Here is a 24,952-nt window from a genome sequence, read left to right on the forward strand (position 1 = left end):
ATATGTGGCTGACATGTTTCTATCTATCTAATCTATGTATGATGCTCTATTCTGTCTGTTATAAATTGTCGGGTACCGCTGCTGAATTGCCGGCCGGCTTTTTTAAAGAGACGGTGCATGAAAACACTATTATTTTTTTTGATAAATCCTTTACGCTAAATGACAAGTACAGTAAGCAGCACTTTCACTGTACTTCGTATATATGTGGCTGACATATTTATATCTATCTAATCTATGTGTGAAGCTCTATTCTTTCGGTTCTAAATTGTCGGGTACCGGTGTATGCCGCTGCTGAATTGCCGGCTTTTCATGTTTCACTGTTGGCACTGTTCCCATCGATTTGGGCAATCACTGTAATGCCACAACCACCATGGCTGTGGCATTACAGTGAGTGGCAGACAATCCCTGCATGATTGGTGCTCTAAATAGCGCCAGACATGCAGGACACGCTTTTGGTGCACGAACAGTTATCGAACATAACCTCGAACAGCCGAATTTTTTGCAAATCGTTCGGGTTCGTCGAACAACTCGAACACCGCCCAAAACAGCTCGAATTTGAGATTGGCGAACAGTTCTAGTCGAACACCGCTCATCTCTACTGGTGATCGTTTCTTCTGGATGTTTAGCCATTTTGCTATAGCTTAAAGCCAGACAGTGAAATTCCAGCTAGGATTTCCTTCTGTTTCTTTTTAGGAAGTAGGCAACATATAATCTAACAGTATGTACTTTATACTTTAGCTTGTATTTTGTGGTTTACATTACTCATTCTGGGATCTTTTCTTTTTTTCAGCACGCTTTCCCTGTTGTAGGTAATTCACACTCTGCTCTGCCCTCCAGTTCTTTAGGAGGCACATGAAGCGCTCAATGGCCTTTCAGGGAGCATAAGTTCGAGCTGACATATTTTAGCCTGTAGTTAGAGCTATCTCTGTTCACGCAGGAACCTTTAGGGACTACTGGTCAGGATCTCTAGTCTGTACAGGAACTGGTAGGGTAAGTTGTAATTTTTAGTTTGTTCCTTTTTTTTCCGAGTGAGTTGCTACTCAATCATAACAGTTTTTCTTGGGTTATTGCGGAATGTTGGAATCGTATATGTATATATTATATGTTCACTGTGAGTTCCCTAATAACCGGCCTTGTAGGGAAGGCAGGCATGGCCTCATCCACCCATCATCAGTCAATTGTTTAATTGTCCTGACGATTGGAGGCAGCATAGTGCTGTTCATGACAAATTGGTAACAGCGCGGGGATATCTGTGTGATCCCCCGGTTGTTCCTCTGACAAGGTGTATAAGTGTACATTTATAATTTTTATGTATTTTTATTATTTATAATGTCAATACCATGCAGCAATTTGATACAGAACTATAAACCCCATACAAATATTCATGTAATGCTTTTAAAAGGATTAAACTCCATATTTTATATTAATTTAAATGTAGGGTAAACTGATGAACCAACTTAATCTAAATATCATCATTCTACTATTACTGCTGGAATCTAAAATGAATTACCAGATAAATCCAATTAAAGCTGTCAGTATAATATAATTCAGTAGATTTCTTATATTGGATCATGAGGTCATGTGATCTTCAGGCTTCCAGATATTTGTTTAAAAGCAATTCACATAAAAGGACATCAAATCCAAAAATCATCACAGAAGAAGAGACCATACTTACCAATATCTGCTTACAATAGAAGTCCCAATGATAAATGGCAAAGGCAGACAGTACTATGTAAGTGCACCCCACAAGGACAGACACTCTAATTCTGCCCACCATTAGGCTAAGTACCCACGATGCAGAAATGCTCCGGATTTTTCCTGAGCATTTCTGCATCTCCTTGGCAGAAAAAATGCATGCGGATTTTACATGCGTTTTTTCAGCCAGGGACAAGCGTTTGTCACGCGTTTTGCACATGCGATTTCGCATGCGGGTTGTCAAGCGCTTTTCCAAGCGATTTTAGCATCACTTGAAAAGTGCTTGATAACTTTTTCACACTATACAGTATAAATCCATGCAACCAGCATGGATTTATATAGTGTGACCAAGTTAATAGTTAAAAAAAAGAATAAAATGGTAAAAAATAAACAAAAACATTATACTCACCTTCCGATGGCCCCCGGTCTCCTTCTCCGGTCTCCTTCTCCGGTCTCCCGGTGGCTCACGGTGGTGTAAAAAGGACCTTCCATGACGTAATTTATTCATGTGACGCACTGCACAAGAGACTGGGGGCCATCAGAAGGGAAGTATAATGTTTTTTTTTATTTTAAATTATTTTTTTTACAGATACTATGGTACCCAGGTCTAGAGGAAAGTCTCCTCTTCTCCATACCCGGGTACCATCCGCACAGTGAATCGCTTAATATCCGCATGTGCACATGTAGTCATGCGGATATTAAGCGATTCAATGTAAGTCAATGGAGGCAATTACGCTGCATGTCCCCAAAATTAATGGACATGCTGCATATTTTTCCGCAATGATAATCCGCAGCGGAAATTTCCGCAGCATGTGCACAGCACATGCGGATTATCATTGGGGAACATGGCAGACCTTCTACCAAGCGTTTTTTAAGCATTTTCGCGGCGGAATTGCCGCTGCGGAATCGCTTAAAAAATGTATAGTGGGCACACAGCCTTACAGGACCTGGTTGTGTAGCACCCCGAGGACCCGGCTGCTACAGGGGTATTGCACCTCGAACCAGAGGTGTGATATTCCACTCCCGGGTAAGGATGGAGTGTGGACCGGGGCTCAGTAGGCTGCATGCACCACACACACCCCATTTCCGAGGAACAGACCAACGGTGCTCCCACTAGACAGAGTGCAGGCACGACAGCTTCTGTTCCTGGCTGGAGTGGGGAGGGGGAGGAAAGCCCAGTGGTGTAGGAGCAGATAGGGGTGGGTTTCTGGGCATAGGTAGGAGCCCATTGGTTGCTAGTCACCTGGGCTCGGGTGTCAGAAGGAGGTATATAAGGTGGGCACCATCTTAGATCAGTGTTCAGTTCAGTGGAGACAGTCTGAGGAGAAGACAGGAAGCAGAGCCCCTGCATGGGCTCTGCTCTGCAGGCCGGCCTTGTCAGGAGGCTGGAGCCTGAGAGAGAGAGAGAGAGAAGAAGGAACAGAAAGGAAAGTAAGAAAGGAACTGGAACAGAGGAGAAAGGAAGCAAGGAACACAGAGAAAGGCCCAGAGACACGAAGGCAGAAGGAACCCCATATGCCCAGAGGAGATACTGGGTGAAGGGTTGGCAGAATAGGGTACCGGAACCCAAATTGGTGGAGGCGACTAATCCTCAGCCAAAACCGGAGGTTGTGACCACATCTTGGTGCGACCCCTCACTACATCCACCAGAAAGGCATACCGCATAGGGTCAGGGAAACCGGGAGAGGTTTCGCCAACAGAAGGCCCGAGGAAGCTGGACAAAGGTGGGTCACTGGTGGGGACGGCCAGAGAAAGGAAGAGAAGGGAGCTCTGAACCACGCTCTGGATTTGCCTGGGAGTTGACCGAGTCCCTCACCTGGTGGACGCAGCACGGCTTGGGCAGTCATCGCCTGCAGCATTGACCTGAATAACAACCGTGAGTAAAGCTTTGGAAACTGCAATTACAAGTCTCTGTGTTTCATCGCCGCACCAGCACCATCAGTACTGGGACACTCACACCATCACTACCACCATCATCCACATTAGCTGCCCTGAGGCAATACTCCTCCCGTGGGGAGTTATCCCATACTCAGCTGCGCAACCAACACCAGCCTCAGCGGTCGGCAGCGCAGCGGCGGTCCCCACTGACCGCAATCCACGGGTGGCGTAGTCGGACACTTATTACAATACAAATAGACTGCCACTGGTTTGACAACCCTGGGCACGGACCGGGTCACCGCCATGGAGAACTACAACCCCCAGCGATCCGGCTCCGGGTATTCCCCCTGCACAGCAGCAGCACAACACAGGCCCAGGGGGCGCGTCAGCTGCATCCTGAAAAGATGAAAAATGCATGAGCTATTTTCTTTTGAGTCCTTCCACTAAAATTTAAATTAAAAGCGATTTACTAAAAAAAACATTAAATCAAAAAGTCGTCACAGAAAACAGACCGTAGGTACCAATACCTGGTCACAATAATAATATACAGTAGGATGCAGCATGTCCCAGTAATAAAAAGAAGACCTAGCACATGTGTAGAATACTGATGTAACACCTGCACAGGGAATTGTCAGGGCAGCTACTGGTATACTGGAACTTATAGACACTAAGAATAGCTTTGCAGCTGCTGTTAAACAGGGACCTACAGACATTAACCATTTTTCCCCTGAGCTGCAGTGGACTACAATTCCCAGGGACCCTTGTTTCAGTCAGATGACACAGCCTGGAAGGATAGAAGGAGAGAGAGAGTGGATTGGATGAGGAGGGACTTGGGGGAGGGAGCTGGGCAGGAAGTGAAAGTGAAAGTTCAGAGAAAAAAAGAGCGTGGCAGCTTGCTGTGAGGGACGGAGCGGTGTGGATCTGCATTCCTCTACGCTGCCGAGTGTGGCAGCCCCCTCTGAGATACCCACGCTGCTGGAGAGAGCGCGGTCTTGTCACCCTCTGAAGCAAGTTTTACCGGCACTCCCACCGTATAAAGGCCTGAATCCTGCCCCCCCCAGCTGGTGTCCAGAGAACCATCCGACCGCTTGAGACACACAGTGAGTGCCCTTCTGAGACTTGAGGTTCTACCAGCGCTATTTACAGTGAGTACACTACAACCCAGACTATTGACATTAATATTCATCTAAGTGCACCAACGGTTTTCATTTGCGCGCCAACATCCGCGGCAACTGGGCCCCAACGTTTGGACTGAGTTAATACAAAAAGGGAAAACCTGCTACGTTATATTTGCAGGGTCGGAGTAGAAGTAGATTGTGATGTGTATATGACTTTTATAGAGCACTGTTACTTGTATTGTATGTTATTCCTTTAAACCCACCTAAATTCTGCTTCATAGCACTAAACCTGTTAAACGGTTTTACTCTTGTTCCCTGTGAATGTGTACTGAGTTGTGACAGGGGCTTCCCGAATCAGCCCCTGGCAGAAGATAACAGTCCTTCTGCAGTCCCAGAGAGAGAGCTCCAATCAAAATTCGGGTGGAGGCACTGCGCCCTAGAGAGGTGAGACTTCCCATAACATCCAGTGTACCGTGGTAGCCCTAAAGGGGTGTTACACTGATGTATAACCACTCACCTACCTAGCATTCATGAGAAGTGGTGGTGGGGAGGGATTGTGATTTCTTTTTCAAATATTTTAATAATACTTTTTAGCTTTATCTAAAGCTCATTTACCTTTATCTAAAGGGTAATTAGTGTGTATGAATAAAGTGCATTCAATGTTAAAGCATGTGGGTCTAAGGAAGAGAACCAAGCTGTCAAGACTTACAAGCCATGCAATGCTCCTCTGGGGATTTAAAAATGCAAATAACCTCTGTAGGGAGGAAAAGGACTTGAATTCTAGCACCACTAACTGGATATAGCAATCATATAAGTCAATAATGACCCCTTATTTGCCTTGTCACATGATTTAGGATAAGAAGCAAAACCAGACACTGATTTGCAGCCACATGTTTGCGGTGTTTGCCTCTCTTCAGGTCAAAGCAACAGATCTGATTTGGCTAGGTGAGAGGCTTCTGACTGGGGGACTAAAGGAGATTGTTTCTCTTTGTGGAGAGTGCCAAGCCGGCGTAAGGAGACTTATAGGTTTATTGCTACATCCAATAGGTGGTGCTAAAGTTCAAGCCTTCTTCCTCTCTGAAGAGACAATTTGCATGTTATAGAGGTTGGCCACTACATTTTTCTTGACATCAATATCTGATGGATGGGGGTGCAACATCCTGCACCCCCGCCAATCAGATGTTACTGCCATCGGCGGCAGCCCGAACATCTCAGAGCCTGACAAAAACATCAGTTTCATCAAAGCTATAGTGGCCGTGACCAGGTTCTGCACATCCGTCCCCTATTCATTTGAATAGGGAGTGAATATGCAGTACCTTGCAATGGCCACTATAGAGATAAAGGAGCTGCTGTGTTCCAACAGCATTCAAGAAATTCCAGCAACCCTTGGTGCAGGTATTAGCTGACCAGTGAGGTGTCGCTACTAGTGTTAAGCGAATTTGTTCAGCATTTCAAATTCTTGTTCGTGTTCGAGGTTCCAGCTTGTTCACGCCAAAAAATCGGCTCTGTCCATGAACATCCCTGATTTGCCACGCTGTCACGCGTCACGCAGATGCACGGCAAATCATAGATGTTCATGGGAGGAGCCAATTTTTTGGCGCAAACAAGCCGGAACCCCGAACACAAACCCGAATTTGAAATGCCGAACAAATCTGCTCAACACTAGTCGCTACCCCACAGATTAGATATTTATGGCCTATGTACCGTATTTTGCGGACTATAAGACGCACCGGACCATAAGTTGCACTGCAAATTTTGGGGAGAAAAATCGTAACATTTTTGTTTTTAAATACTGTGGTGGTGCATCTTATAGTTTGATTTTACGTTAGCTTACCAGGGGGGGGGGGGCGGCTGCAGTGGAACAGTGTCACAGGAGGCAGGGTCGCTGCTGCAGGAGGCCAGCGGTGGCAGGAGTGGGGCGATGCTGCGGGCCCCATGCTGGGAGCAGGGGGTGTCCCGGCGGTGCGAGGCTGTGGGACCTAGGCTTTTATAAAATGACGGCGGTGAGCAGAGTCCCCTTCCCATTGATTTTCCTGCAGTGGGCTTCGGGAAAAAGGTCGCAGGAGGGGGCTCATATGCAGATTGAGATCTCTGGAGGCGGCCTCCTGCAGCAGCGACCCTGCCTCCTGTGACATCACTCCACCGCAACTGGTAAATTACATTCAGATTATAAGATGCACTCCCAAAGTAGGTATAGGTATAGGTTTTAAAGGGAACCTGTCACTAGTTTTGTAATATATGAACTATAACTATGGTCTTATTCATCGTCTGCACAGCATTCCATAAATGCTCATACAACCCCCTGACTGCCCCGTAAGCACCCCCAAAAACGTTTTAAGTTGTCCTGCGCTGTATGGTAATTGGGGTGGTCCTATGGGCATTGTTTCAAGCCTCTCCATCCCTTCCCCCGGCTGCTGCTCGGCATCCTCCTCCTTAAATAGACTTGGATGATGACATGCATCATCCACAATGCCGGGCAACGTCTTGCGCCTGTGCCTACACAATTCGCGGCTCGCACCTGCACACTATGCTTTGCCCTACTGCAGGCACATGCTCACTTAAGTTTTCGACTCTGCTCTCAGTAGGGCACAGCATAGTGCACAGGCGCGAGCTGCGATTTCTGTGCACAGGCGCAAGATTTCGCAAGATTAAAGACGGAGGATGGTGAGCAGTAGCCGGGAGGAGGGATGGCGAGGCCAAGCACCAGACGGACCCAATTACCATACAGCGTGGGACAACTTAAAAAGGTTTTGGGGGATTGTACAGGGGGAGTAAGGTGGTTGTTTGAGCATTTATGGAATGCAGCACATGCGCTGAATAAGATCATAGTTATAGTTCATATATATAGTTCATGTATGACAAAACTGGTGACAGGTTCTCTTTAAGTAAAAAAGTAGTGGCAACCCCTTTAAAGCATATTGCAGCAAGTTATACTCCCAATTGTCCAGCATGTTGTTCTTTCATAGCACAACTAACGATCAACCAATCTCAAAGAGAAAATAAATTAGATAAAGCAAGATTCGGATACTACACATAAACCAGGTTAGGAACCTGATTTACTGGATAAGTATATTTCAGATAAACATACTCCATGGCAGACTGCAGATGGGACTTTGCCTCATGGGTAGACTGCAATCCAAATTTCTGGAAGAGATAGAGGGTTTGACTGTTTTTTTTTTCTTTTTCAGGACAATAAAAAATGAGAAAGATACAAAGAGACAAAAGGACAGAGAGAAATGACACACATATGCAGGGTCAGTCTGGGCTGGCGGGATACCGGGAAATTTCCCGGTGGGCCCCGCCCCCTGCTGCAGAGTAGAGGGGGGAGAAGAGAACAAAAAAAAATCCTGCGGTTTTAAGGGGCACGGGCCCTTTAAAAGCGCAGGCACAGTGTATGCAGGGACGCGCGCACGCAGCGTTCATTACCTGAACCACCGCAGCGCACGTCCCAGTGAAGCAGCTGAAGCTGCGTGTCTCCCTTCGCCGGCCGGCGTATGACGTCATCGTCATGCGCCTGCTGTGAAGGAGGCGCGCAACTCAGGAGAAGGAGGACACCTCACGGGAGCGCAGGAAGGTAAGAGGTGTGTGTGTGTGTGTGTGTGTGTGTGTGTAATGGTCTGGACCCACTGGCTGGACACACAAGGCGGGGGCCAGCTGGACACACAAGGGGGGGCCCAGCTGGACACACAAGGCGGGGGCCAGCTGGACACACAAGGGGGGGGCCAGCTGGACACACAAGGGGGGCCCAGCTGGACACACAAGGGGGGGCCCAGATGGACACACAAGGGGGGGCCCAGCTGGACACACAAGGGGGGGCCCAGCTGGACAGACACACAAGGGGGTAGCCTGGCTGGACACACAGGGGGGGAACCCTGGCTGGACACACAAGGGGCAACCCTGGCTGGACACACAAGGGGAGCCCAGCTGGACACACAAGGGGGTAGGCTGGCTGGACACACAAGGAGGGAGCCAACTGGACACAAAAGCGGTGGTCCTGGATGGACACACAAGGGGGGAACCCTGGCTGGACACACAAGGGGGGGCCCAGCTGGACACACAAGGGGGGGCCCAGCTGGACACACAAGGGGGGAGCCGACTGGACACACAAGGCGGGGGCCCTGGCTGTACACACAAGGGGGAACACTGGATGGACACACAAGGGGGGGCCCAGCTGGACACACAAGGGGGGCCCAGCTGGACACACAAGGGGGGGCCCAGCTGGACAGACACACAAGGGGGTAGCCTGGCTGGACACACAAGGGGGTAGCCTTGCTGGACACACAAGAGGGTAGCTGACTGGACACACAAGGGGGGAACCCTGGCTGGACACACAAGGGGGAACCCTGGTGGGACACACAAGGGGGGAACCCTGGCGGGACACACAAGGGGGGAACCCAGGCGGGACACACAAGGGGGGAACCCAGGCGGGACACACAAGGGGGGAACCCAGGCGGGACACACGAGGGGGGGCCCTGGCTGGACACACGAGAGGGAACCCTGGCTGGACACACGAGGGGGGCCAAGCTGGACACACGAGGGGGGGCAAAGCTGGACACACGAGGGGGGAGCCCTGGTTGGACACGCAAGGGGGAACCCTGGCTGGACATGCAAGGGGGAGCCCTGGCTGGACACACAAGGGGGGGGAGCCCTGGCTGGACACACAAGGGGGGGGCCCTGGCTGGACGCACAAGGGGGGGAAGCCCTGGCTGGACACACAAGGGGGGGAGCCCTGGATGGACACACAAGGGGGGGAGCCCTGGATGGACACACAAGGGGGAGCCCTGGCTGGACACACAAGGGGGAGCACTGGCTGGACACACAAGGGGGAACCCTGGCTGGACCCAGGCAAAGGGGGGTGGGCAGGCTGGACACATGGAGGCCAGGATGGATATATGGGGGGCAGGATGGATATATGGGGGGGCAGGCTGGACTCATGGAGGCCAGGAAGGATATATGGGGGGGCAGGCTGGACTCATGGAGGCCAGGAAGGATATATGGGGGGGCAGGCTGGACTCATGGAGGCCAGGATGGATATATGGGGGGGGGGCAGGCTGAACACATGGAGGCCAGGATGGATATATGGGGGGGGCAGGCTGGACACATGGGGGGCTAGGATGAATATGTGGGGGGGCGGGCTCGATACACATGGGCTAGCATAAATATATGGAGGGGCACGCTGGATATATGGGGGGTGTCAGGATGGATATATGCAGGGGGTAAGGGCAGTATGGATATATGAGGGGGGAGGCTGGACACATGGAGGCCAGGATGGATATGTAGAGGGCAGGCTGGACACATGGAGGATATATGGGTGGGATATATGGGGGCGCAGGCTGGAAACATGGAGGCAAGGATGGATATGTGGGGGGGGCAGACTGGCCACATGGGGGGGCTAGGATGGGTATATGGGAGGGGGCAGGCTCGATACACGTGTGCTAGGATAAATATATGGAGGGGTCACACTAGACAAATGGTGGCCAGAAGGGACATATGGGGGTGCCTGGCTAGACAAGGGACTTAATTACTGTTTGGGAGCCAGATTGAGGAACATACTTTATTAGTTTATGGTGACCAGTGGGGAACATTATTACTTTAGATTCCAATTATTATTATTACATTATTACTTCTGTAATATAATTTACTTTTTAGGAAATTGTTTTCCATGGGATGGGACAAAAGAGGGGTCCTGTTACTGTACAGGATGGCACTATGTTGCTTTTTTTCTTCAACTGGTGTAGTGTAGAAGTCGGGGGGAAAAGTGTGAATATTCTCTAGAAGAGATCAGTTATTGATAACTGTGTGTTATTTTCTGCAGAGATGATTCCTGGCTGGAAGAAGTGATGGCTGTCTGTGCCAGATGAAGAAGAAAAGCGAAGATGAAGGACTTCACCTAGAGACATCACTGGTGAGTCAGTGTATTACATGTACACTTACACTATACACGTGGTCAAAATTGTTGGTACCCCTCATTTAATGAAAGAAAAACCCACAATGGTCACAGAAATAACTTGAATCTGATAAATTACACATTTTTGAAAATGAACAAATGAAAGTCAGACATTGCTTTTCTGCTTCCACAGAATTTTAAAAAAATTAACCTCATGAAATAAGCCTGGACAGAAATGATGGTTATTCTTAACTTAATATTTTGTTGAACAACATTTTGAGGCAATCACTGCAATCAAACCATTTCTGTAACTGTCAATGAGACTTCTACACCTCTCAACAGCTATTTTGGCCCACTCCTCATGAGCAAACTGCTCCAGTTGTCTTGTGTGTGAAGGTTGCCTTCTCCAGACGGCATGTTTCAGCTCTTTCCAAAGATGCTCCATAGGATTTAGGTCAGGGCTCATAGAAGGCCACTTCAGAATAGTCTAATGTTTTCCTCTTAGCCATTCTTGGGTGTTTTTAGCTGTGTGTTTTGGGTCATTATCCTGTTGCAAGACCCATGACCTGCGACTGAGACCAAGCTTTCTGACACTGGGCAGCACATTTCTCTCTAGAATCCCTTGATAGTCTTGAGATTTCATTGTACCCTGCACAGATTCAAGACACCCTGTACCAGATGCAGCAAAGCAGCCCCAGAACATAACAGCCTCCCTCATGTTTCACAGTAGGGACAGTGTTCTTTTCTTGATATGCTTCATTTTTCCATCTGTGAACATAGAGCTGATGTGCCTTGCCAAAAACTTCCATTTTTGTCTCACCTGTCCATAGTACATTCTCCCAGAAGCTTTGTGGCTTGTCAACATGTAGTTTGGCAAATTCCAGTCTGGCTTTTTTATTATTTTTTTTTTCAACAATGGTGTTCTCCTTGGTCGTCTTACATGAAGTTCACTTTGGATCAAACAACGGTGGATAGTACGATCTGACACTGATGTTCCTTGAGCTTGAAGTTCACCTTTAATCTCTTTAGAAGTTTTCCTGGACTCTTTTGTTACCATTCATATTATCCGTCTCTTTGATTTGTCATCAATTTTCCTCCTGCGGCCACGTCCAGGGAGGTTGGCTACAGTCCCATGGATCTTACATTTCTGAATAATATGTGCACCTGTAGTCACAGGAACATCAAGCTGCTTGGAGATGGTCTTATAACCTTTACCTTTTAACATGCTTTTCTATAATTTTCTTTCTAATCTCCTGAAACAACTCTTTCCTTTGCTTCCTCTGGTCCATGTTGAGTGTGGTACACACCATGTCACCAAACAACACAGTGAGTATCTGTAGCCCTATATACAAGCCCACTGACTGATTACAAGATTGTAGACACCTGTGATGCTAATTAGTGGACACAACTTGATTTAACATGTCCCTTTTGTCACATTATTTTCAGGGGTACCATCATTTCTGTCCAGGCCTATTTCATGAGTTTAATTTTTTTTTTAATTCAGTGGAAGCAGAAAATCAATGTCTGGCTTTCATTTGTTCATTTTCATAGATTTTTAATTTATTATTACTTTTGTCAGATTCAAGTTATTTCTGTGACCATTGTGGGTTTTTCTTTCATTAAACGAGGGGTACCAACAATTCTGACCACGTGTGTATATAGTATATACAGAACTCCTGTGTATGTCACTGGTGATCACTGTATTATGTATATACTATATACAGAGCTCCACTGTATAATGTCACTGGTGATCACTGTATTACCTGTACACTGACACTATATACAGAGCTCCTGTGTATAATGTCACTGGTGATCCCTGTATTACCTGTACACTATACACTATATACAGAGCTCCTGTGTATAATGTCACTGGTGACCACTGTATTACCTGTACACTATATACAGAGCTCCTGTGTATAATGTCACTGGTGACCACTGTATTATCTGTACACTATATACAGAGCTCCTGTGTATAATGTCACTGGTGACCACTGTATTACCTGTGCACTATATACAGAGCTCCTGTGTATAATGTCACTGGTGATCACTGTATTACCTGTACACTATACACTATGTACAGAGCTCCTGTGTATAATGTCACTGGTGATCACTGTATTACCTGTACACTATACACTATGTACAGAGCTCCTGTGTATAATGTCACTGGTGACCACTGTATTACCTGTACACTATATACAGAGCTCCTGTGTATAATGTCACTGGTGACCACTGTATTACCTGTACACTATATACCGAGCTCCTGTGTATAATGTCACTGGTGACCACTGTATTACTTGTACACTATATACAGAGCTCCTGTGTATAATGTCACTGGTGATCACTGTATTACCTGTACACTATATACAGAGCTCCTGTGTATAATGTCACTGGTGACCACTGTATTACTTGTACACTATATACAGAGCTCCTGTGTATAATGTCACTGGTGACCACTGTATTACTTGTACACTATATACAGAGCTCCTGTGTATAATGTCACTGGTGACCACTGTAATACTTGTTCACTAAATACAGAGCTCCAGTGTATAATGTCACTGGTGATCACTGTATTACCTGTACACTGACACTATATACAGAACTCCTGTGTATAATGTCACTGGTGAACCCTGTATTACCTGTACACTGACACTATATACTGAGCTCCACTGTATAATGTCACTGGTGGTCACTGTATTACCTGTACACTGTACACTATATACAGAGCTCCTGTGTATAATGTCACTGGTGATCCCTGTATTACCTGTACACTGACACTATATACAGAGCTCCTGTGTATAATGTCGCTGGTGGTAATAACAGTGTTGTTAGTATTGTGGTTTGTATTCATGATCAGTATTGTAGTATTTGGTCACTTTGGGGTGGTAATATGTGGTCTGGTCATGGTGTGGCCGTATTTGTTCCTTGTATGTGGTATTATTGGTGTTGATATAGTGGACTGTGTTGTGTATGGCAGTCATTTTGTTCTTGCTGATATTAACTAGGAAAATATTTTTTTCCATTAGGCCACAGCCCCACCATTAGTATTCGGTCAGTATTTTTTCTCAGGAGTCGCTGCCAAAACCAGGAGTGGGTGATAAATGCAGAATTGGTGACTTGTTTCTATTATACCTTTTCTCTGATTGTTCCTCACCTGGTTTTGGCTCCCACTCCTGAGAAATTATACTGACCGAATACTGACCAAATACTGATAGTGGGGCCGTGGCCTTAGAGATTAAATACTTGGACCAGAGCGGCAGAGATGCACTTACAGGGGTTCTCTGGTGAAAACAAGTAATCACCTCTCCACAGGATCAGTGATAATATTGATTGGTGGGGGTCTGACTGCTGGGACACAATCGGCAGAATGTGAAGCTTTTCACCCCATTAGACTGGAGTGGCATGTGAGATGCGACCACTGATCCATTCATTCCCTCAGTGACTGTGAGTGATACTCTTTTTTGGAAGCTGCATTTTATAATGGGGATAAGTGTCCTGTCAGGGATAAAACTTCCCCATTCTTCCGATAGGCGCGTTTTCCAATGTTCGGACCCAAACGATCAATAAGTGATCACCGATCCTGTGGATCCCATGGATCGGTGATTACTTGTTTTAACCAAAGAACCCCTTTAATGCAAACTACCGTAATTGTACATCCCAGTTAGGGTCGCACAGTAGATGTGCAGGAGCCGCCAGTCAGCGCTCCACTATAACAGGGATAGCGGATAACAGATATTTGCATATGGCTGTAGGTGGGCCCCTAGAGTCAGTTCTCCCTGTGGGCCCCAGACACCCCAGTCTGACCCTGCACATATGCATACACAATACACACATGTACTTTTTATACACACGTATCCATATTGCTTCCATGTACACATACATATTACATGCACGTACATATATACACATTTTCTACACATTTAGACACATTAAAAAACACATTACACACATCTGTGCCTTGAATGAAGATGAGCACAGGACAAGTCTGACAGCTGATATTTTCTTGCCATGTTTTCCTCTATGTCTGCAGACAACCTCCCATCTTTTCCAATTACAGCCTGTCTGTATATCGAGTTACAACAGCTAAAAGCATCTCTGGCTGTTGTTCCTCACTAATAGAGGCACGAGAGGGAGGGATCTCATGATGCTGGATCTGCTGGAGTAAAGGTGAGTGATAGGCTTCCAGCGAAGATGGTTAAGGAAGTGTCATGTAATGTGACTCTGTCATTTGTCGCCTGGCAGTTCTAAGTTGGCTACCATGGACAGGCTTCGTGCAAGCTACTCCACTCACCAAATCCAATGGTTTTCCCTGACCTTCACCATTTAACCCCTTTACAGGGATCTGGACTTAAACAAGGGACCCTGGGCTGGGGCAATGCAATAAGCTGCTGTTCCATGGTGCAGGCTGGCAGGAGTGGTCAGGTAGCCGGGTCAAAACTAAGAGGGCAGGAAAAGTACAAAATCAGAATTCACAAGAATAGTCAGTTAAACAAGCCAAGGTCAAAACAGGAAACAATAATACTACACAGGAGCTGAATGGATAGGACTAAACCAGAGGAGCACAAGGCTATACCTTGCAGCTTCCAGCAGTAAGCTGGAAACTTAAGTAGAGTGTGGTGCTCTCCAATTGGCTGGAGCAGGGAGCTGATAAATCCAGCTGGACACATTACACAAACCCATACTGTCAGACTGAATGGCACTGCAGGTGCTACAACCCTCCTGTTTGTTTTTTTCCATCTTGTGTTTTGCGGTCACGTGACCATCTGCCTTTATATTCCAGCTCCGCCCTCTTGGCATGTGCTGGACTTCAGTGTTTGACTGTTTCTCTAGCCAGGTGCTTCTGTGCCTTTCTCTTTCTGTTCTTGGTCCTTCTGGGACCTCTAGTACCTTTTTGTCTATTTGTCTTTTTGTGTTCTGCAACAACTTCTCTGTTTAGGAGGTGTCCCATTTTTGTTCCAGTCCTTAGTTCTTTTAGGGACCCCTCCCCTTATGCTATAGTTTTTCGTTCAGACTAGCCGAGGACTAAGGCGGATCTGTTCGCTAGGAACAGGCAGCCCGCTACATCGTAGGGATTCAGCTTAGTCTTACTGTAGGGACAGTTTTCCCTTATCCTTCCTTAGTACTTGTTGCAGATCATAACAGTAAGTCCAGCCCAAAAAAACCCAAAAACTAAAATGAAAGAAATTCGGGGATCAGTATGGTTTCCGTCCAGGATTTGGCTCAACGCCTGCAGGGGTTGTCTCTGGAGGTAGCCAAGTTCCAGCAACATATGAGTAGCTGTTCTGAAGCGCACTTTGTGGAACCCAAGGTAGGACTGCCTGATGTTTTTTATGGTAAACAGCAAGATTTTTTTTTCCTTTAAAAATGCTTGCTTGTTATATTTTCGTTTGAGGCCAAGGTCCTCTGGGAATGAATCACTGCGCATTGGTTTTATTATGCCACTTTTGCGCAAAGAACCCCAGGGGTGGGCCTTTTTTCTCCAACCTAATGATCCATATTTAAGGTCTGTAGAATAATTTTTTTCTACTATGGGGCTATTATATGACGATCCTGATCGAATCTCATCTGCTGAGGCAGAACTCAGGCGTTTGAATCAGGGGTCAGGTGATGTTGAAAATTATTGCACACACTTCAGAAGATGGGCCTCAGAAGTTAAATGGAATGATCCGGCTCTGAAATGTCTATTTCTTGCCGGTCTGAGTGAAAGGGTTAAGGATTGCATTCCCCGCACCTGAGACTTTGCGGGATGTCATGCAATTAGCTGTTCGTGTGGATAGGAGACTGAGATTTAGACAGAATGAGGTAAAGACTCCTATAATGCCAGGTCCTAGTCCCCAGAAAATCTGCTCTGACGGCAGAGAACGGATAGAGGTTGGGGCGAAGTCGCTCTCCTCTCAGGAAAGAGACCGGAGGTTCGCCGAGGGATTGTGTCTTTATTGTGGTAAAGCTGACCATTTGATTAAGTATTGTGAGCTTCGTTTAAGTAAAGAAAAAAAAGGTCAGTTACGCCCGTATAGCTTGTTTACGCTCTGCAGGAGTATTTCTTTCTGGGAGTACTACTTTGCAGGAAAATTTTATTGAATTTCAGATATTTGTGGATTGTGCTTCAACACTTAATGTTATTGATAAAGGGTTTTTGGAAAACCTTAAATTGAAATCCAAACCTTTGTCATCACCTATTTCTGTGATTGCAATTGATAACACTCCCTTGAAATGTATTACTCACAAGGTTGCTGCATTTCCCCTCACTATCAGTGGAGTTCACCAAGAAATTTTGGACTTGGTTATATTAGATAATTTACCCTCTCCGGTCGTTTTAGGTTTGCCTTGGTTAAAACTGCACAATCCTTTTGCTGGACTGGTCTACTAATGTGATTAAGTCTTGGAGTCCGAAGTGCTATGATAAATGTTGTAATGGTCGCATTGCAGCTGTGGCAAAAGGGGAATTACCTGTACCTATTCAAGATTTTTGGAGGGTTTTTTCAGAGGAGGAGTTGCAAGTTCTACCTCCTCATAGGGATTATGATTGCGCCATTGAGTTTGTTCCTGGAGCTACTCTTTCCAAGAGTCACTTGTTTAATCTGACTATCCCTGAAAGAAAGGCCTTGGAGGAGCACATACAGACTAGCCTGGCTGCTGGTCACATTAGACCTTCTAAGTTGCCTGTGGCAGTTGGATTTTTCTTTGTTTAAAAAAAAGACGGGGGTTTACGCCCATGTCTGGATTTTCGTGAAATGAATAAGATTATCGTACGCAATTCCTATCCATTGCCGTTAATTCCTAACTTGTTTAACCAGTTGGTGGGGGCCAAGTGGTTCTCTAAAATTGATCTCCGGGGGGGATACAATTTGTTATGAGTGAAGGAGGGTGATGAATGGAAAACTGCTTTTAACACTCTGGTAGGTCATTTTGAGAATCTGGTGATGCCTTTGGTTCTTACCAATGCACCTGCATTTTTTCAGAAACTTATTAATGACATCCTGAGACCTTTGATTGGTAAGAATGTGGTTATGTATTTGGATGACATTTTGATTTATTCACCAGATCTAGAGTCCCATTGGCAGAGTGTACGTGAAGTTTTGCAGTTATTGAGTGATAATTCACTCTTTGCTAAGCTGGAGAAATGTGAGTTCGCTGTGCAGAAAATTAGTTTTTTGGGCTACATTGTCTCCAGCGAGGGCTTTGAGATGGACCCTGTGAAGGTTCAGGCTGTGCAGGAATGGCCTAGGCCTATTGGTTTGAAATCTATACAGAGATTTTTGGGTTTTGCCAATTATTACAGGAAATTCATTAAGAATTTTTCTGTAATCGTTAAGCCTCTGACTGATCTCACCAGGAAAGGTGCGAATACGGTCCAGTGGACTACTGAGGCCATTGAAGCGTTTGAGTATCTCAAAGAGAGGTTCAGTTCTGCCCCTATCCTTATGCAGCCTGATGAGACCAAGCCTTTTTTGGTCGAGGTCGATGCAGTTTTGTCTCAGGAGAACAAGGATGGAGTACATCCTTGTGCCTTCTTTTCGAAAAAAAATTCGGAAACCGAACTGAATTATGATGTTGGAAATCGGGAGTTGCTGGCTATTAAACTCACGTTTGAACATTGGCGTCATTTTTTGGAAGGCGCTAGATTTCCTATTCAGGTTTTCACAGATCATAAGAATTTGATCTATCTGGATGCTGCCAAGCACTTGAATGTCCGTCAAGCTAGGTGGTCACTTTTTTTTTCTCGGTTTCATTTTTCTGTTACCTATATCCCTGGTACTAAGAATGTTAAAGCTGATGCTTTATCTCGCAGCTTCTCTCCTACGGTCGGTGTCGAGGAGGAGGAGAGCATTTTACAGAAAGGAGTTGTGGTGGCGGCATTGGACTCCTTTTTTGAGAATGGGATTCTGAAAGCTCAAGATGATGCTCCATCTAACACTCCCCATGGGAGGTTGTTTGTGCCTAGAGCCTTTAGGAGAGATTTGTTTGTAGAGTGTCATGAGTCTCGGTTGGCAGGTCATCCAGGAATTTCGGAGACTAAGAGACTTATCAGTCGCAGTTTTTGGTGGCCTGGATGGCAGAAGGAAGTCATCAAGTGAGTGCGTCAATGTACTGTGTGTGCTAGGTCAAAGGCTTCACATACTCCTGCTGCGGGGTTGCTTTGCCCTCTGGAGGTTCCTAGTGCACCTTGAACGCATCTCACAATGGATTTTATTACTGATCTTCCTGTGTCCGAGGGTTTTACTGTCATCTGGGTGGTCGTGGACCGTTTTAGTAAGATTTGTCATTTGGTTCCATTCATTAAGTTGCCCTGCGCCAAGACACTCGCTAAGGCGTTTGTTAAGGAGATTGTCAAGCTTCATGGCGTTTCCACGGATATTGTTTCTGATAGAGGGCCTCAGTTTGTGGCTCGCTTTTGGCGTGCTTTTTGTGACAGGTTGGGAGTCCATTTGTCATTTTCGTCTGGGTATCATCCTGAGTCTAATGGACAGTCTGAAAGAAAGAACCAGGATGTAGAACAGTTTTTGCGTTATTTTGTGGCGGACAATGAAGAGGTGTGGTCTGAGTTTCTGCCTCTTGCAGAATTTGCTCTTAACAATCATACATCCTCCTCTGCTGGGTGTTCTCCTTTTTTTGTTGTACTGGGAGACATCCTTCTTTTGGTTCGTTCTCCAAATTGGGGTCGGCGGTGCTGGAGGAGGAGAATTTTTCCGGTGATTTGGAGAGAGTTTGGACTAATGTACGTTAAAAACCTTCAAGAGGCTAACAAGAAGTCCAAGAAGTATTTTGACAGGAAACGTAAGGAGGTTTTGTTTACTGTGGGTGACATGGTTTTGTTGTCCTCAAAGAACCTGCGGTTGAGGATTCCCTCTAAAAAACTGGGTCCTAAGTTTGTGGGTCCATTTAAAGTGATTCAGGTTGTTAACCCGTCTGCTATTAGGTTGGATGTCCCTACTTCCTGGAAGATTAATCCTGTGTTTCATGTTTCCTTGTTGAAAAAGGCTAATGTGTCAGATAGGGATGCCACTGTCACAGTTCCTCCTGTGGTGGAAGACGGCGAATATGAAATTTCTCGTATCTTGAATTCTAGATGGCATAGAGGGAGATTACAGTATCTTGTCTCCTGGAAGGGTTTCGGTCCCGAAGACAACTCCTGGGTAAGGACGGATGATGTCTCTGCTCCTAGGCTTGTTAAAGCTTTCCACAAGAGGTTTCCGGATAGGCCTGGGCCTGGAGGATCCGGAGGATGCTCATAATAGAGGGGGTACTGTTAGAACCCTCCTGTTTGTTTTTTTTCATCTTGTGTTTTGCGGTCACGTGACCATCTGCCTTTATATTCCAGCTACGCCCTTTTGGCTGTGTCGGACGTCAGTGTTTGACTGTTTCTCTAGCCAGGTGCTTCTGTGCCTTTCTCTGTCAGTTCTTGGTCCTTCTGGGACTTCTAGTACCTTTTTGTCTGTTTGTCTTTTTGTGTTCTGCAACAACTTCTCTGCTTAGGAGGTGTTCCCTTTTTGTTCCAGTCCTTAGTTCTTTTAGGGACCCCTCCCCTTATGCTACAGGTCTTCGTTCAGACTACCCGAGGACTAAGGCGGGTCTGTTCGCTAGGAACAGGCAGCCCGCTACATCGTAGGGATTCAGCTTAGTCTTACTGTAGGGACAGTTTTCCCTTATCTTTCCTTAGTACTTGTTGCAGATCCCAGACACACTAATCTTAGTTGCTGTACAGAGCCTGTGCCGTTGAGAGCTTCTTGTTCCAACATCTCTTCTATTACCAGCGCCATCTGCAGAATGAATATGGTGGTTCCTGGCGATAGAAGCAGACATCACAGGAGCAGATCCTGGTGGAGATGTGACACATCATTGATGCAGTGCTGCAACTGTATTAAAAAAAATTGATCAGTCTATTGTACACAAGGTTTGGGGCTAGAAAGCAGTACTCAATTGTGAGTAGAGACAGCTGTTACAGTAAAATCAGTGTGGGTGCATTGGGGAGAAGTAGGGGAAGTTGGGCTATCCCACTCTGCCACCATTCAATGCTGACATAATACTAGTCTAAAATATCCTATAAATGTATAAAATTTACAATTTTAAATTGTAACATTTATAATACTTAAATGACAAAGTGGGGTTATTGTGAGTTTTTATATTTTCACATACCAGTGCATAACTCACTATTATGGAAACAGTCTGTGTCCTTTAACAGTGACATTCACAAAGCCCACTGTAAGGTCGCTAATAGTCGTGTAGTCGATGAGAGGTATGTATCACAGAGATGGCTGGTCTCTGTGATGTGACCCGGTGTATTTTCTCTAGTGCATGCATGAACTAAGAGGATTAATTGGTGCACCTGGGAGCCGGAGTACGGGTTCCTAGGAGAGAATGGTCGGGTCCAGCAACCCACATACCTCACCTCTGGGTGTGGCTAACAGCCTATAAAATGGAGGCTGTTGTTTGGCACATGGTCTGTGTGCTTGGAGGGAGAAGGCCTCCTGTGTGTGTGTTTGTCTTCAGACCAAGCCAGGACACTGGACGCTACCCCAGCTTGTGTGCCACACAGGCCTGAGTGAACAGAGACTTGCGAAGGACGTTTTCTTTGTTTGCCTGATCTCAAGGCCATTTGCTTTTCTGTTTTGCTTCTGGGTTTATGAAGTAATAAACCCACATGAACTCTTAAAGGAACATGCCTCCTGTTTTCCTCCCGTCACACCCCAGCGAGTAAAACCCCTACAATTGGTGTTAGACGTGCGGGCAGCGTTCCCAGCAGAGACGTGTGACTGCTACAGGAAGGACTACATGTCCTAGGTCAAGTCTGTCGCAAGCCAGCAAGCATCGCCAGACAAAATGGAGGACCTGCTGAAACACTTGGTCCAGTTGCAGCAGCAGCAGGAGACCAACAGGCTGTTGTTACAGCAGATCCAGCAGCACCAGCAGGAACAATGGCAGCAGATGCAGCTTCTGGCAGCCGCCATCCAGAGCAGGATGAGCGCCCCAACCCCAAGTCCAGCTGATGATACCTACGTCCGGAAGGCGGTAAGACGGGCTTTGCAGAAAATGATGATGTTGAGACCTTCCTGACCATGTTTGAAAGGGTCACCGAGAGGGAGAAACTTCCACAAAAGCAGTGGGCAGAGGTACTGGAGCTATACTTAACTGGAGAGCCCCAAAAGGCATACTATGACTTAACTTTGTAGGACGCCAAAGAGTATGGCAAGCTAAAATCTGAGATCCTCGCACATTTGGGGGTGACAATGACTATCAGGGCACAGCGGGTTCACCGCTGGGCGTATCACCAGGACAAATAATCTCGCTCCCAAATGTTTGACCTGTTACAACTGGTCCAGAAGTGACTGCAGCCAGATTCCTCTATGCCTGCGCAGATGGTAGAGCGGGTGGTGATGGACCGGTTTGTGCACCCTCTACCGAGGCCCATACAGACTTGGGTTGCCCAGGGTGATCCCCGGAATGCAGATGAACTTATCGGACTGGTCGAGAGATATCAGGGGGTCGAAGGTTCTTTGGGAAGGCAGCCCACTCTATACTGGGGGTACCAGCAGGGGCGGAGGCCCAAAAGGGGGCGGGGCATACAAGGTCCAAAGGGGCGGGGGAGGTGGTGCCCAAGGTCCCTATGGGTGATGTTGTTTGCTGGAGGTGCCACGGCCCTATAGCCGCCCGTTGTTTCCTGACCTCCAAGCCGGTGGACTGCAGCATAGGACGCCGTTGTTCATATTATGCATATCCGGTCTGCAGTGTGAACTGTCCACCCAGCGAGGGGCCACAAGCATGTCCTGTGAAGGTGAACGGATGGCCTGTAACGGCACTGCTAGACTCTGGGAGTCTGGTGACCCTTGTGAAGGCCACCCTTCCTCTCCAACTGATCCCGGGGAAAAAAGTCGGCATACGGTGCATCCATGGTGATGCTAAGGACTACCCTACGGCCAGAGTAGACGTTGAAACGGCCCACGGTACGGAGTCCCACGAGGTCGGCATCGTTCAGGACTTATTGAACCCTATAATTATAGGCCGGGACTTTTGTTTATTTTGGGATCTGTAGGGGAAGGGTTCCAGATTTTCTGGTTCAGATAGGTAACCAGTTAACCCTGATGAGTTGTCACCACACCCAGAGTCAGACAAGTTTCCTTTTTGTGTCTTTGTGGGGGATGAGGAGGTAGTGTCCCCTGAATCTGATGTTCCAGAGTTAGGGGTGACCAGTGAGAATTCTGGGTCTGCCCAACATAGGGACCTAACTCTGAAGGAAGCCTTCAATAATGTCACGGTTATAAATGGGGTTGCACAGAAGCCTGGGTCTGACACACGGTTTCCCTATTTTATGTTGAGTGGGGTATTGTTGTACCATGTTACGAAAGTAAGGGAGGAGCTGGTGGAACAGTTATTGGTCCCGGGGCCCTATAGACGGAAGGTATTGGACCTGGCCCATTCCCATATCTTGGAGGAAGATCTAGGGGAGGAAAAAACACAGGAACGGATCATGCAGAGGTTCTATTGGCCTTAGTGTCACCGGGAAATATTAAAGTATTGCAGGTCCTGCCCTACATGTCAGTTAACCACCCCCACCTCTCACTTTCGCAGTCCCCTCGTGCCATTGCCCATTATTGAGGTGCCATTCGAGAGAATTGCCATGGACTTGGTTGGTCCCTTGGTTAAATCTGATCTTGGGCAGCAATATATTTTGGTCATCTTGGACTATGCCCCCCACTATCCTGAAGCGATCCCGCTGAAAAACTCCTTCACCAAAACTATAGTTCGTGAGTTAGTTCATGTTTTCTCCCAGACATGGTTGCAATGGGAGATCCTGACTGACCAGGGAACACCCTTTATCAGTAAGATAATGAGGGAATTGTGTAAGGTCCTGCAAATCTCCCAACCGAGAACATCAGTGTACCATCCTCCGACAGATGGCCTCGTAGAGAGGTTCAACAAAACCCTGAAGCGTATGCTGAGGAAGGCCATAGAAAAGGATGGGAGAGACTGGGACTGTCTCCTGCCATATCTGATGTTCTCTGTCCAAGAGGTTCCACAGGCCTCTACAGCGTTCTCGCCATTCAAAATCCTGTATGGTCGACATCCGCGGGGTCTCCTGGGTGTAGCAAGGGATCCTGGGAAGCCAAAGTCAATCCCCACAGGAGCATCATCAAGCATGTCGCTCTGATGCAGGAGAGGATAGCGAAGGTGATGCCCATCGTAAAAGAACTTCTCCAGGCACAAGAGGCACAGGCCAGGGTCTACAACAGCTCAGCCAGAGTGCGGAAATTCAATCCTGGTGACAGAGTCCTTGTTCTGATACCTACCGTGGAAAGCAAGTTCTTGGACAAGTGGCAAGGACCTTATGAGGTGGTGGAAAAGGTTGGTGAACCTTATAATTCCTTATAATTACGGGACATCGTAAGCCGTAGCCGTAACTGATATACCAAGTCAACCTCATCAAGCCGTGGCAAGACAGGGAGGCTGTGGAAGCTCCATGCTTGCTGGGCAAGCCAAAAGGTGATGTTAGAGGAGTCACAGTAGCGAAAACGCTAATGAAGGCCCAGAAATAGCAGTGTCGGGAGTTACTGCAGAAAAACAGCAACATAGAACCAATGCTATGGGTATATATATCATTCATAATCCAAAAATTGGAGTGGGGCATACTATATCAACTATCATTATAAACCTATATTTGTAATAGCCAACCCCAAAAAGCTATGACAATCAGTATGATAAAAATTTACACTTTATTAGATAACAAAAGAATTATTAAAAACAGTAATTGTGATAAATGGGTATAGGGTGAGTAGTCAGTGAAAACCACAGAAAGATACATCAGCTATGTCAATACAATAGATGAATAAATAGTTAAATGCATCTCAGCAAGTTAATATTTCAATTGTGTGAAAGTATCCTATATGTTTTTTAAGAGACCATATGTCCCATGAGGCAAGTGCACATGAAAAGGGTATACGGTACGGACAGGATGACTAATCCTATGGTCCTCAAACTATAGGAGGAACTTACCCATAGCATAAATGTGTAGTCTGCTGTGATCAATGCCCCGACGCGCATTTCGCGTGGTGGACTTCCTCGGAGGGCAGTGTGGTAAGTATGTGTGTGTCTCCCTTTTTATACTCCTGTCACTTCCCTTTAAGACATCGGTCGCCGGTAACGGCGCATGCGCGCTGCATCCCCCACCGCCAGACCGCCGCTTCCGGCAATCCCGATGACGACGCGGGTCAAGGAATCATTTCCTGTGACGTCAGCACCCGCGTCGCATCGTGTGGATGCCATCGGCGGCAGTGGCGTAAACGAGGGCCCAGCGCGCATGCGCACCTCCTGCGCGGCCATCTTGCTTAAGGGATAAACTCAGGGCAGATCGAGAAATAAGTCTCCTGCCCCTTCCCATGTT

At 46.7% G+C, this 24,952-nt stretch overlaps 1 long non-coding RNA gene across 1 annotated transcript in view; it reads right to left on the reverse strand.

Moving 5' to 3' along the window:
• The window catches only part of LOC141165144 (uncharacterized), a 77,941-nt gene extending 53,205 nt beyond the window's left edge, over positions 1 to 24,736 (reverse strand). The window contains exons 1-3 of the long non-coding RNA XR_012251066.1: positions 24,565 to 24,736; positions 20,328 to 20,432; positions 14,867 to 15,012 (exon numbers count right to left, since the gene is read on the reverse strand). This is a non-coding gene — a long non-coding RNA (uncharacterized lncRNA). The remainder of the gene's footprint in view (positions 1 to 14,866; positions 15,013 to 20,327; positions 20,433 to 24,564) is intronic.
• Positions 24,737 to 24,952: the final 216 nt, after the last annotated feature.

Source organism: Phyllobates terribilis, unplaced genomic scaffold (assembly GCF_046119375.1).
Source record: "Phyllobates terribilis strain yellow unplaced genomic scaffold, ASM4611937v1 Scaffold_11__3_contigs__length_659146591, whole genome shotgun sequence".
Taxonomy (NCBI): Eukaryota; Metazoa; Chordata; class Amphibia; order Anura; family Dendrobatidae; genus Phyllobates; species Phyllobates terribilis.